The following is a 14,642-nucleotide window of genomic DNA, read 5'->3' as shown; positions in this document are numbered from 1 at the left end:
TTTTCTTTTGTTTTTGAACAGTGCCTACCCAATTAGTTCTAGTCCTGGATACCAGAGATGCTACAGTAATGCAAATAAAATCTTTGCTCAGAGACCAAATCAGGGTTGTGCAAGACTTCTCGGTACATTCCACGTCTCATTTGCTGTAGATGCTGGAAGCACATTGCAGCTGTAACAGCGGAGTACAGAATGACCAGAGAGGGAAGACTTTCTAGAACAGAGACTGAAGACAAGCCGAGAATCTAATGATCACTGATGTTTAAGAATTTTATTCAAAAGCTTCTTTTCAGCTAAGTACAGATAGTCAAACAGCCCCAGGCGGAATGAATTCAATCTTTGCAGGTTTATCTAAACTGTGTAGATTGAACTAACACTAAAGTGAACCGATGTTCACTTTTGAAACCAGAAATGCAGCCAGATCCCTGCAGTGGCCCACACCAGTAGCTGGGGGGGTGGGGCACTAAAGCATGCCTCCAGGCCTGCTGGTTACTGCTGAAGGTGCCCAAATGCAGCCGAGCAGGAACTATCCTTGATTGGCTGCCCAGCACATGCCCCCCAACCCCTTGCTATCCACTCACAGAGAACAGTCCCTCTAAACTGGGACTAGCCAGATCTCCCAGCCTCAGTGGCAGTTCCCTGCCCCTGGTGCAAAGAGCAGGTTCCCCCCTATCACTCCTCATTATGGCCCTGCACGGCTTGGCCCCAAGGTGGGCTGAGAGGCACAGGCAGAGGCTAGGGAGCAGAGGCTTTACTACTTCAGCTCTGTTAAGATAGCAGATAGCATAGCTTTGGGCTGCAAAGAATCCTGAGATGCTAGGGGACTGAGTTAACTTGATACAGGAGGGATCTGCGACAGATGCTCCAGAAACTGGTTTGACATAAGTCATTTAAGTCTGATACTACATCCATCCAGATTTGTCTAAAACAGGTTTCAGACATTTTGAAAGCAGTTTACGGGCACTGAACTTCTGTTCTGTTACAGGTTTAAACCAGTTTCTGCTCACTTAAACTAGTTTATGTGCAACCATGTCTTCAACCTTCATGTCAAGGATACTATATGGATTCAGGCCTACTTGGAGGACTCCTAAATTCAGGGAATGAAAAAAGGTTGCAGTATCAAAATTCAGCATTCTTTAGTACCGCCTAAAACTGTCTTCAGGATTTCATGTCCACAAACAATTCTCTTTGTGTTCATCAATGTGGAAGTCCAATTAAGATTTTAATCATATCTTACCATTTGTCAGACTTTCAGTATTAACTTGTCAATGTCTGTGCAGCACTTCAACTATGTAAAATATGGCCCTTGCAGTTAAGGTGCATCTGTATGTGTGCTTTAATGCATATGAGCCTATTTAACGTTCATTAAAGTGTCACCAAAAAAATGTGCTCTTTACCTAATGCACATTAAAATAAGCTAATGTGCCTATTTCTAGTACCTACTAGCAAATTGCCCCCTTGCAGTGCTGGGAAACCAGAAGTGGAGGCCCGTGGTGCCCCAGGTCTTTGCACAGGGCAGGGGCAGGCTGCAGCTGTGGACTGCGCTCAGCCTCTGCTCTGTGCCTTGCTGCTGCTGCATTGACAGCAGTGCGGCGCCATGTGCTTTGCTGGCCACCCCACCCAGCAGTGGGACTCACATGGCGCTGCACCACTGTCAAAGCAGCGGCAGTGAGGCACAGAACAGAGGCTGAGCACAACCCACAGCTGCAGGCCGCCCTTGCCCCATGCACAGACCGGGGGGCCACATGCCCCCACTCCTGGTTCCCCAGCACTGTGGCTCTGGAGGAGCCGCCAAGCTCTAACTGTCCCACAACCCAGCCTGGTCAGGACCCCATCACCGTGAATGGGGCCCTACCTGAGCCAGGTCATGGGGCAATCAGAGCCCTGTGGCTCGTCCAGGGGCATGGCGTGGGGGAGCCAAAGGGGAAGTAAGTAACCTCCCCACCCCTGGCTCCTCCCATGTCCGGCCCTGTGCACCCCACCACCACCACCTCTCACTGCTCCACCCCATGCCGCCTCCCCCATTTGGTTTCCAGCCACGTGCAACCACCCCCACACCTCCCTCCCCACAGCCCCTCCCTGGGTGGAAGCAGTTGGGGGCCAGGGAGCAGGGCAGGCGGTTGGGGGCATGGTGAGGCAGGGTGGGGCGTGCTGCTGTGGGGCCACGCAGTGCACCCCACCCACTCCCCTCCTCTCCCTCCCCGCCATCTCCCGCTCCTTGCCAGCTGTGGTCTGGGGGTGTACTGCACTGCGCCTCCTGACAGCAAGTGGCAGGGAGCAGAAAGCCGCAGCATGAAGCATGCCATAATGTACCATGCCCCCAACCACCTAGCCTGCTCTCTGGTCCCCGACCTGTGGGCAGCACATGCGTAGTAGGCCCACAGCATTACGGACAGATAGACAGACAGACTAAGGCTTTTATTATATTAGACTAGGCATTTATACACGCACTTTTTTGTCCCGCAACACACTGGAGATCCACCGCTTTGGAGGAGACTTGATTAATTAAGTCTGCTCTGCACGCAAGCCAAGAAGAACTGTACTGCACCATGTGCAGTTGTATAAGCAGGGAAATGGGTGTTAGCGCGCAGAAAATGGCAACGGTGTGCTTTTTGAACTAAAGCACTTCCAATGTGGTTTAATTCAAAAGTGCGCCACTGCTATTTTCTCAGTACTGATGCGCATTTCACCACTTATATAACTGTAAATGTCGCAGCACTGGGCACTTTCCAAAACACTGCAGCCCTTACATGCGTAATAATGCCCTTACATGTTCATTAATGCACGTTAGGTAATGCACATTAAATCTAGTACCTCTATTGTGAGGTACTATAAAAAGATGCATTAGCCTATTTTAATATGCATTAGTGAAAGAGCACAATTTTTTGTGATGCTTTAACATGCATTGAAATAGGCTAATGTGCATTAAAGCACAGGTGTAGGTACTAGATTTAATGTGCATTACTTAAAGTGCATTAATTAACGTGCAGATGCACTCTAAATTTCTATTACTTCACAGAAGTAATGGGGGAAACTAAGGTAGAGAAGTGATTTATCTTAGACTGCACAGTAATTGAACTGGAAAGCAAAGAGTCAGGAAGCCCCGACTAAAACAAGAGCTCTTTCCTCCAGACCACACCTTATGGGTCTGATCCAAAGCCCAACAAACTAAATTACAAGGTCTTTTCATACCCTTTGAGGGACTTTGGATCTCCAAACAAAGGTCACAGGAGCAATTACATGTAGATGAAGGAAAGAAATAGAAACACACACACACAAACTAAAGTAGAATTATGAGTTGTCTGTGTGAATCAGAGAGCAGAATTTAACTCTAAGACTTTGGGAAAAAAGAGAGCTCATTTGTCAGCTATGAATATCAAATATAGCTACTTTGCTTAAAAAGCAACATCCTGACCATATATTCAGAATATTTATAGAAGGAATAGCTTGCATCTAATTATAGTGCTTTCCCTTGTAGTCTATATATTTTGTTCCTCCATGTAAACCTTTCAACAAAATCTCTGTGACTGTTGATCTTAAATATTTAATTGAATGCTAATTAGATTACAGTTTAGTCAAATTAGCAATCAGGTCTAGTGGTTAACCTTTGTTATGATAGTTAGTGACATTTCTAGATTAAAATAATTTCTCTCTGTCCTGGGTACACATTACAACATGGAATTTTGCCACAGGAAAACACCAGAGCTATAAAAAAACCTAAACTTTCAGAAGTATATATTGAAAAAGGTTTTCTACTTTCCTATCCTGCCTTATTTTCTTTTCCTTCACAACTAGTCACAAGTTTTCCCAAGAAGGCAGTAAGAATAAACAAAATTCTTAACTTCTAATGGCCATGTTAAAGGCATCTTATTTTAATTACAGATCTAGGAACAACATTTTTGGCTTAACTTCAAAGCTCACAATTAGCCAGGTGTTTAAGGGATTGTTACACATCTCAACATCCACTAACTGAGGTATTAATTACTTTAAGTCTCTTAAAACTTTCCTCAACTGAACCTTTTGACTACTTTTCTTCAAAGACAAGCTGACATAGTAGTCTAGACTCTACATAACAGCAACTTCAGAAAAGTTAATTTTGCACAAAAGTGTGTGGAGTTCTACAGCTTTATTTTACTTTCTTGATTTTTTTTTATGAAAACCCTTTCTAAATACTTCTTTGAGTACCTCACTCTCCCACCCATGGGATGCACTACTATCAGTTCTCCATAAAAAATATTCTTTGTATGATCTATCAGAATAATTTATATCTATCAGAATAACTCTGAACATCTGCTCCAACAAAATGTGATTTCATAGAGATAAGATTTTGAAGGTTCAGCCTAGAACAACTCAAGATCAGCTTGTTTCATGGGGATTTGCAGTGCTAACTAGATAAGAACATAAGAGTTTTATCAGTAAAACATACTATATATGTTGTGTGCAGAACTTGATGCATACAGAGATATGCCATGAAATACTAACAACTTTGAACGTCTAACAACAATAAGATCACTTTTATTTGGTTATCACTCCTTCCTGAAAAGAGCTCTGTAATAAGAAACCATGCAACTGTGAAGAGCCCCGTGGTAGATATAGAATGTATTCTTTTTTTATTAAAATGATGTACAACTCAGTCTATCCACTCATTTTTGTCTGGTGACATACTGGAACTGAAGGGGTTCATCTTTCAACTGAAGGAAATAAAAAATGGATGTTGGTCACATAGGCAAGTCTGAGTTGGCATCAACAACCTATCAAGTACTGTTAAGGTAGGTGTTGTGTTACCTCAGAGAGAGATAATGGAAGACCAGTTGACTGGTAGTCATGGGAGGTAGAAGAACATAACTCCTGAAACAGGGAACTGAGATATCAGGACATAGTGCAAAGAACTCTGCTGTCATGTGCAGTAATCAAACACATGAAAATCCTTGATATGTTGATCCAAAGAGGCAGGTAAAACTGCTACCTGGACAGACATGAGCTTTGCTTTTCCAGTTTAACCAGTGGACCCAGAACACTGTAACATTCCTAGGACCCATCTACAATCATGAAGTTTACTTTAAATTGCATGATCGTAGATCGGGTCCCACTTGCGCAGGCATTTGCTGGTGCTGAGAGCTGCACCAAGAATATGATCTAAGTGGGGGTGGTGGGAGGGGTAGATGGGATCAGGAGGAGAGGGGGAGTTGGCAGGTCTATGGTTGTTGTTGGCAGGGAAGGGTTGTCTGTCTGGGGGTGGGGGGATTGGGGGGCTAAAAATAGCCCAGTCAGTGTTGGGGAGGTTAAGAAAAGAACAGCCTCAGGGGGCTGGGGTGAACAGCTGGGCTTTCGCAGACCTAGGGCTGTGCTCTGAATGTGTATAGGCAGTAAATCAGTCTCACCCATGCTTGATATAACTTAGTGCACCTCCTCAGGTGAACTTAGATCAGGTCAGCCATTTCTTGCCCGATCTAACCTTCCTGAGTGAGTATACAGACTGGCATTTACATTGATCTAACTACAGTTAGGTCAGTCTAAGTGTAACTTCTGCATGTACCCAAGCTGCCTTGTTTTGAAAAGGCTGTCCTGTGATACTGCAAACATCTGCTGATTGCACACCTCCCCATGGGTGAAGTCTACAGCTGCTTAAGTTCTTCCAGACCTGATAAGAGAGCTATAGTTCTTGGGCCAGGACAGTAGCATAATTTAATGGGGGGGGGGGGCAATTAGGGAAGCAGCCCCAGGTGCCCACTTGGGGGAGAGGAAAGATGGCAGGTGCTGACCAGCTGCCCTGCCACTGCTGGTAGCCCAATAGCTGCAGCCCAGCAACCATGCACTGCCACTTCCCAGGGCACAGAGTTGCCTTGCTATATACCTCTGGGCCAGAGCCCAGTCTCTTGAGCAGGGAAGCTCACAAAAAATGAAAGCTCAGGGCCTAACACTAAAAGAGAAAGGCTCTCTGTTTCAACATTGTCACATGGATCTATGAGAAACTCCAAGGAAACCAAAGTTTACCTGTGGATGGAGGGTTAACCGCACAGTAAACTCTTAATAGAATCAAGACCTTAATCCTTATAACCCTATGAGGCAAAAAAAACCCCCCAAAAACAAAACAAAAACAAAAAAGGATTTTATAGATGGACAAATGGCCAAAATAAGGTGCCCAATGTCACAGCAAAAGTCTCTTGAACTCTTTATTAAAAGACTTAATCACAAAAGTGACACGCCCTGGATATATCTTGGAATTGGCTTTGGTTTCCACCATAAGGAGGAAACGGAAACAGAAATAGGGAGTTTCTTTGCCCTTAAAAACAGCCAAAGCAGTTTCCTTCAGATTTTGGAGGAAAAGATAATTTTGCTGCAGGACTGAATATACTTATCTACTAAACTCACCCTAGAACAACTTTGACTTTTAAACCACTTTAAACAAATGCACAGGCATACCAGGGGTTTAAGTAGAAATCCTGACTGACACTTATCTATAGCATCACAAAAATAGCTTTATAACATACAAATATACACATGCTATATACAAATCTGACCTTAGCCTGGAACAGACTGATGTTTAAACTCTGCCGTGTTTTCCACAACCCAACTCCAATCCAGTTGGACACCATTATTTATTTTCTAAGCTATAAACACTGCTTGTAAATCAAATTGCCCTTGTAGATTAGAAACTCAGATGGTATTTGTATAAATATCCTGTTGCAGAGAGGAAGGCTTTATTACCACTGTAATTGGCAACTAAAAATAATGCCAGCTTTAACTCTTAAAGAATTACATTCAACTACAGAACACACTTTAAAAATGGGGGATAGGGAGGACATGTCCCTCTACCTTCAGTCTTATCATGTAGGAGGAATCTTTCTACACATATCAAGCCATGATATTTCATTCTCAGTGTAAATGAAACTGTTTAATAAACGTTGACCATTAAGGCACCGTATCTTCCTTTGATCTTCAGCTCAAGCCACTACTTCATGTTTTTTATAGATTAGTTGTTTGGACAGCGTAGGAGTGTTTTGAGGCCTGTATTAACAGGATATTTACACTTGAAAACATAATAATTGTCCCAACCAAGGCTTGACATCTTTGATCAACCACAGCCTCTTCCTTCCCCACCCCTGACCTGACACCTCACTCGGTAAAAGCAAGAAAGTTTCCAGACTGAAGCAAACTTAATGATCTGTTCCCAGAAATAAATCAATTTCTTTCCTGCACATTTCTGGTCTCTTTGAAATGTATAGCCCATTCCCTAAGTTTCAAACCTCTAAAGTTCCCTAGCCAGTTTTCCACAAACTCAGTATTATCTGTATATTTGGAACACAGTGGGTGTGTTTATATGAGATGCTAACTGCACAGTAGCCAAATAATACTGCGCAGTAGAGCACCACAGCACCAACAGTGCTAATACACTACTGTGCAGTAATATTAGGCTACTGTGCAGTAGTATCACTAAAAAGGTGTTCACTGCTGTTACTGCACATTTATTTAGTACTGGTATAATCAAGTACTAAATAAATGCGCAGTAACCACTTTGAAGTAGCATCTCGTGTAGACACACCCAGTGTAAATAGGATTGAATTCCCTTCGGTCTACACCAGTATTATAAAAAGAAGAAGGGAGCAGGTTACAATATTACAGCCTACAATGCCTTCTGAAGTGAAATGTCACCCTTTAGTTATCATGAAGATGATCACAAGCTCTTTAAAACCAATGTGTTCTTAAATTCTTTTGGCTTTAAACCTTTCCTTTATTCTGTAGTTAAAAAAGAAAAAGAGATTAAAAAAGAATGTCCTTATGGCTATGCGGTAGCAACCAAGATACAATAACATTTTAGTCTTTGGAAAGATAGTGCTGAAGAGAAGAAGGATCCAATGGATGTCCAATTTTCCCTCCTATAATTTGTTTCAAACTGTTAAGTCTGCTCCACTTAGAATCAGTCAAACATTATCTCAGTTTGTAACAGGGCTGTTCTCTCTACAACCACTAAGAAAGGCTGTATGATGCAACTGCACTGGGGTTCAGTGGTGTTTCAAAAGATGTGTACGGCTGGCCAGAAAGCTAACCTATCTTCAAGAGTTTCATGTTTTGGTAACAATATCTGTGTTTTTGTAATGACAAATTGTGGCCTTTCACAAGGATTTGATTTTTAACAAAAACTCAACACCTAGGCACAGTTGAGTTTAATGTCACTAAAAACTAGAAGGGATGGGGAGTTAAAAACATTACTGACACTAGCGAGTATATAAAAAAAAATGTTCTCTTTTTATACTTCAGTGGCACTGCTCTGAGTGCCTGTTTTCCTGCAAAAATAGGAACCATAACTGAACCCTAGTGCAGTGTCAACGCTGGTAAAGTAGTAACAGAAACCACAGTACGGACAGGGCTTAAGTGTGTTTTTTACCATCATATCATCTAACCCCACTCTGGCAGTTATCGGCACCTTATGACTCTATTAAAATCCATATAGTTTTTTTTCCTCCCTTAAGTTCTGAATGACAGTACTTTTATTAGCAGGGGGGTTGGACTCGATCTTCTGAGGTCCCTTCCAGCCCTTAATTTCTATGATTCTATACCAGCCCCTTACACATACACACTGAGCTCCATACATCTTTCTCCATACCAAATCTCATTCCTTATAGAGGCGGTTATCTGAAGGGTTGTCTTCAGACAGAGGAGTATTAATGTTTCATGCACCCTCTGATTAATTTCGGGATGACTTTGTGAAGAGGTAATTCTCTTATTTCTATCCCTTCTTGCTTCTTCTTCAGCTCTTTTATTTCTGATGCTTCTCAACCTTCTACTCCAGTGATTCTTAGCCAGGGTGCTGCAACACCCTGGGGTGCCACAAGGCTTTTTTAAGGGTGCTGCAGGGTGGCATGCAATATTAGGCATTGTTAGTGTGTATGCACGTGCATGATTCACAAGATATACCCAGAGATTTCAAACAGGAGTCCACAGTGTGACCTTTTGTGATCTTTCTGAGTTCTCTTCAACAGAAGACTTGCTCTATTATTTTTCCATAGTCAAAAAACAAGTGAAAGCTAAAAGCTGGCATTTTCCAAAGGTTGCCCTGAGTCTAACTAATGAGGGGTTCCTTGAACCTCCAGAGGTTGAGAACCACTCTGCTCTGCCCTGTTATTGAGGTCCTCTCTCCTTACTTTCCCAAATTCATTCAGTTCTCTCCCTTGTGCTCGGGTAATTCACTGTTAGTTGGTTGTGTTTTTTTGGTACAAACTCACACTCAGAATCTCTCTTTTAGGTGACTAATTTCCTACCAATGGACTGGTCGGCTCACATGTTTTATTATAAGATAAATGTCTGCACCGTAAAACCATTAAATTGGCATCTCTTACTGGCACTTCGAGGAGGAAAATTAATGACCAAACAAGAATTATGTATTGGGTCTAGGGGTGAATCTTTTTTATTAGGGTTAAGTAATAACTGCAAGTAGAACAGTATGAGAAAGGTGGTCTTGCAGTTTCTTATTTTGTACCTGTTCTACAGAGAAGGGAAGGAAGGGAGAAACAGTAACCAATAATACCGTGAATCCATCACTTTTCATAAACACTAAATTCACTTTAGCTCACCCCAAATCCAACTAGAACTTCCCCTCCCTTTTCCTCAGTTTAGCTGAATTATAGATCTTTGGCTAGCATTCAGAATCTCTCCAGACTTCCTCATTTAATACAACATCATCAAATGTCAGGAAATATCAGGCCTTTATACAAACGATTAGTCTAAAGGAAGTATGACACGACACTGTCTTTTAAGTAAAAGGCAGCTGTTCTTTTTTGGCTAATAGAATAGCTGCTGGAACCCCATACAAATCTAACAAACATTTTGCTTGCTTCTTTTAAAAAAGTAGTAATTTTCAGCTTTTGAGACTTCAAACATTGTTCCCAACAGGAAAAGAAAACAATATATTTCACATGATTCACTGAAATGAAAAAAAAAGGAAGATTTTTCTTCATTAAAAGTGGATTGATAACCAAAGGATAAAGCCATTCTCAAAGAAAGCATGCTTTAATACTTCATTAAGTCATCCAAAAGGGGAATTTATTGTAAAAATACAGTATATATGTGTTTATTCATAGACATTTCTGGGCACAGATGTTGGCACAAGACTGCATGCAAGTAGTGAGTGTGCCATAAAGAGAAGCAAGGGACAAAAAGTACAACTCTTACACCAATTTGGTCATGCAGATAAGTCTGGCAACTGTATCCTAGAGAGTCAAAACAAAGATGGTGCAGAACAGACAGCCCCATCACTGTGTGTGCGCGTGCATGCGTGTGAGTGAGAAATAGTCTATTTATAATAAAATAAAAAAGCCCATAGCAATCATGTAACTAAAAACTAGAAAAGAGAGGGACACAAGTTCTTAAGTGATTTCAAGAATTTATGGGCCAAATTTTGCCCTTGTCTGCACAGACAAGGCTCCCAGTCACACAAACCATAAGGGCTTCCTAAGTTCATGCTTCTTTAGCTAACTACTCTCTCATCCATCCCACATCTCTCCCAAAAAAAAAGTGCTGTGAGGGATGAGTCAGAGATTAGTAATGAGCTGTAGAAAGACATATCTGGGTCACTAGTTCAAGCATAGCCCCATGTTAGTAGAGATTGAACATTGTTGGCTATTTGGCCTAGATGAACTTCCTTGAGATTTCTCAGTCCAGAAATGAGCTTCTCCTTCATTATGGGCACCATCGATTGTAGTATCAGCAAGAACACCAAAGTCTGAACGGCAAGACTGGGGAAAGGCTACCCCTGGAGGTGGTTTCTCCACTTTCAGATTAAATTGCTGCTCCCATTAACTCTTCTACGAATGAACAGAGGTCTGTAGTTCCCAGTGTTCTCAATCTTGCATGACATCATAAACTTATAAAAACAATGTATATGCATTTCCCAACTTAACAGGGCAACCTATTTTCATGCATATTGGGTGCATCTATACGTGTGCTTTACTGCAGAGTAGATTAATTAGCTCCGCAGTAAAGTGTCACAGTCTACACGTACACTGGTATTAGGGCGCAGTAAACTAATTAACTCCATTGTAGGTTAGTAGTGTCAGGGACAGTACTATCTTACGGCAGAGTACCTTACTGTGCCAAAACACACGTGTAGATGCTGACTGTGGGCATACAGTGGCAGTATCAGCCCAGCCAGCCAAGGGTCTCATCCACCCCAGCTTACATTGCTGCTCTTCTGGGCACACATATATGCCCAGGCAAAGTTGACTGCAGCTTGAACTGCTCTGGAGTTTAATGTGTTACATTAATTGCATGTGTAGATGCACCCTATGTCATTAAATCACAGTGGAATGTGGAACGAAAACAGGATATGCCAGTGTTGACATCATAGCTAAAACTCAACAACTGCTTTAAAACAGGCTGCCAGCCTGCAGGTACCAGTGGTATTAATTACTACAGGATGTACTGAACTCCTATTACTCTCTCACTGATAGCTTTTACTTTACTTAATGCCGCCGAGACATAAAAGTTACAAATGCTACCTAGCAGAAGGAATGTCAGATGTGATTAAATACATGATACTATAGCCCATTCTGATCCCTGCTACATAAGTATTACATTTAAGGTTTAAAACAACACTTGTTTAATAGAGAGTCTCCTTCAGATGCAGTGATGGAACTTGTATTTGTAGAATAAAGAGTTCCAAGTTCTGATCGACTTTAAAATTCGAACACGGTATTTGATACCTATGAAGTCTCCACGGCCATGAGATTTCTACCAGAGCCTCCAATATCAGTAAATGCATAGTTCTAGCTACGTATCCAGTTTGTAGCCGTATTGGTCTAGAGGAAGAAGCAATCAGGGTTCATGGACAGAGGTGATATCTTTTATTAGACCAACAAGGTTTTTGCAAAAAAACCTCTTTAATTGCGAGCTTAAACCTTTAATTTGTGCCCGAAAGCTTTCTATTAAAGAAATTTTTTTGCATACATCTTGTTGGTCTAATAAAAGATATCACTAGCCCTGATTGCTTAATTCTAGCTGGCAAATTTATTAGACAATCAGTTTCCAAAAAAGAGGACAATTCAGAAAATCCAGTCTTACTCCTTTCAAGTGTTTCGATGCTGTTATTGAGAAAGGGATTCCAGCTATTTTACTGCTTTTCCACAAATGTTACACCCCTCCAAACTATCATGTACTATTTAAACCAACTCACAAAAAAATTATTCATTTAAGGCATGTCCCAAAAAATAACACTAGTGGAAAATCTGAGAAAGGAACATTAGAAAACAAAACATCTTGCAAACCAGAACAAAGGAGTGAAAATGTTGCCTTTAAAAGCAATATCTTTTTGTTTCTTTTTTTCCTGTAACAGCAGTAGCACTTGTAGTGCTGACCTTTATCATCAAAGACAATATGCATTTTTTCTGTCACATTGTCTCCCTTTCCCCTTCCCCTATCCCTGAGTATTATCCCTTAAAAGGCACCAAATTTGTTCATATTTCTTATGCTTTTTTGTTGCAGTATCTATCTAACATGGGGCAGGCAATTAATTTAGGCAGAGGGCTGCTTACCCAGTTTTGGCAAGCTGTTGAGGGCCACATGGGGAGCCCCGCCCCTTGACAGGTGCCCCATCCCCTGGTCACCATCTTGGGACCAACTGTCCCAGGGCCAGCACTGGTGGGGCCCAGAGAGGGGTACAGGCCAGCAGGGGTCTGTGGAGCCAGGCTGGGCTGCACCAGCAGGGAGTGGGGATCTGGTCCGGCTCCACAGAGCCCCTGCCAGCTGGGACCCCTGCTCTGGGCCCCACCAGCACTGGCCCCAGGACACCGGTACAGGCCCTGAGCTCCCACTGGCTCCCCGCCCACTCACACCCAGTGCCCCCCATCCCACGGTACAGGCGGGGGGGAGGGCACAGCCCTGACCCCCTGCTTGCCAGCAGGGAAGAAGCTGGTGCTGAGCATGGGGAAAAGTGGCCCCTCACCTGCCCCATAGCCGGCGCCACACGCTGCAGCTGCTGGCAGCCCACGCAAGGCTGTCTGGAGCAGGCACAGGCAGCCTCATGTGGGCTGCAGGTGGTGCAGCACAGTGCGCTGGCCATAGGGTGGGCAAGGGGCCACTTTTCCCAGTGCTCAGCACCAGCTTGTAACCCGCCCCACTGCCAGCCTGGCAGTGGGGCCAGGTTACAAGGTGGTGCTGAGCACAGTGGGATGGGGAAAGCAGCCCCTCCCCGCTGCATGCCCAGCAGCCACTCACAGCCTGCCTGGGACTGCCCATGCCTGCTCCGGACAGCCCCATGTGGGCTGTGAGTGCCTGCAGCACAGGGCCACTTTTCTCCGCGCAGGGAAGGAGCCCAGGGAAAAGCTGAGCGCAAGGGAAAAGTGGCTCCTCCCCCACCCCACGCCCAGTGCCCCACGCTGCAGGCGCTCGCAGCCCACACAGGGCTGTCCGGAGCAGGCACAGGCAGCCCCACGCGGACTGCGAGCAGCTGCAGCGTGGGGCACCGGGCATGGGCGGGGAGGGGCCGCTTCCCCACCCCACCCCCACGCTCCTTCCCTGTCCAGGGTCCCCCCACCACTTACCTGAGCTTCCTGCACTGGGGCAGCCACATGCTCCCAGCCTGGAAACCGCAGCTGGGTCTTCCGGCTGGGGGCCGGGGCCAGGCGGGTCCCACTGTTGTTGGAGCTCACCGGGCTTCCCCTGGGTCCTACTGCTCTTGGTTCCTGTCATTTTTGACAGGAACCAAGGGCAGAGAAATATTAATTTTCTACATTTTTTTTTTAGGGGCCCTGCTGGCCAGATAGAATGGCTTCACGGGCCGCATTTTGCCCACCCCGATCTAACTTTTCTCACCAAAGTTAATGGAAACAATTTATCAGGCTCTACATCTCATTACATTTTCGTTTAGTTTTTATTGGGTAGTAAGCATATCCTAAAAGCTGAATCCAAATCCCCTCTGACTCTTAGGAAAGTTTGGCCCTAAATCTGAAATTCATGGCTCAGGCTCATCTCTAGCTTTTTTAGGATAGTGGAAACAACCAGAAGTTTAAAGTCAGCCCAAAATGAATTAAATGAAAGACAGAGGTTTGGAATGAGTGAGATGGGATAACATTGAATTGTGCTCAAAGAATATGATGTGAAAACTTGGAAAGAAAACCAGTTTAAATATAACTGTCTACATGTGTATTGTAGAAGTATATGAATAACGTATACATGTAGGTAGGTGGCATAGCTGTACTTGGATTTGCAAGTGTTATTGTTATCATCATCACCCTCATTATCAATCATCAGCTACCTGAACTTTAGAGGAAAGGAAATTCCTGGAACATAATCTAGATAAAATTTCCAAGTATCTAAATCCAATATTTTTGAATAGAACATTTTCATTTTTTGACCTCTCAAAACATAAATGGAATACCAGAACTGCAGATGCTCATTCTTATTTATTTACCTTAGTGTAACTCCAGAGAGTCAATCAAGTTGTTTTCCTTTGGCTTTATGAAGGTGCAAGCCAGAGGAGAATCAGGACCGTATTGAATATCAAAATTTTTCTGGCAGTTTTACTCCAGATGTCCAAGCTAGGGTATATCATGTATCCTTTTAGTATCTATTTGAAAGGGAATATGGACATTTTAGCTTTTCTGGTTAATGTTATAAAATCTTTGGACTAATTACACAGCTTCACCCTAGAC

General features: G+C 43.3%; 1 protein-coding gene across 1 annotated transcript in view; it reads right to left on the bottom strand.

Annotated features, from left to right (window-relative positions):
• The window catches only part of BMP6 (bone morphogenetic protein 6), a gene marked incomplete at its 5' end in the record, with an annotated part of 162,975 nt that overhangs the window by 22,379 nt on the left and 125,954 nt on the right, over positions 1–14,642 (bottom strand). The window lies entirely within an intron of this gene.

Source organism: Gavialis gangeticus, unplaced genomic scaffold (assembly GCF_001723915.1).
Source record: "Gavialis gangeticus isolate Ggan-Ray unplaced genomic scaffold, GavGan_comp1, whole genome shotgun sequence".
Lineage (NCBI taxonomy): Eukaryota > Metazoa > Chordata > Crocodylia > Gavialidae > Gavialis > Gavialis gangeticus.
The sequence above is the reverse complement of the archived record's forward strand: the minus strand, read 5'-3'. Positions and strand labels throughout refer to the sequence as shown.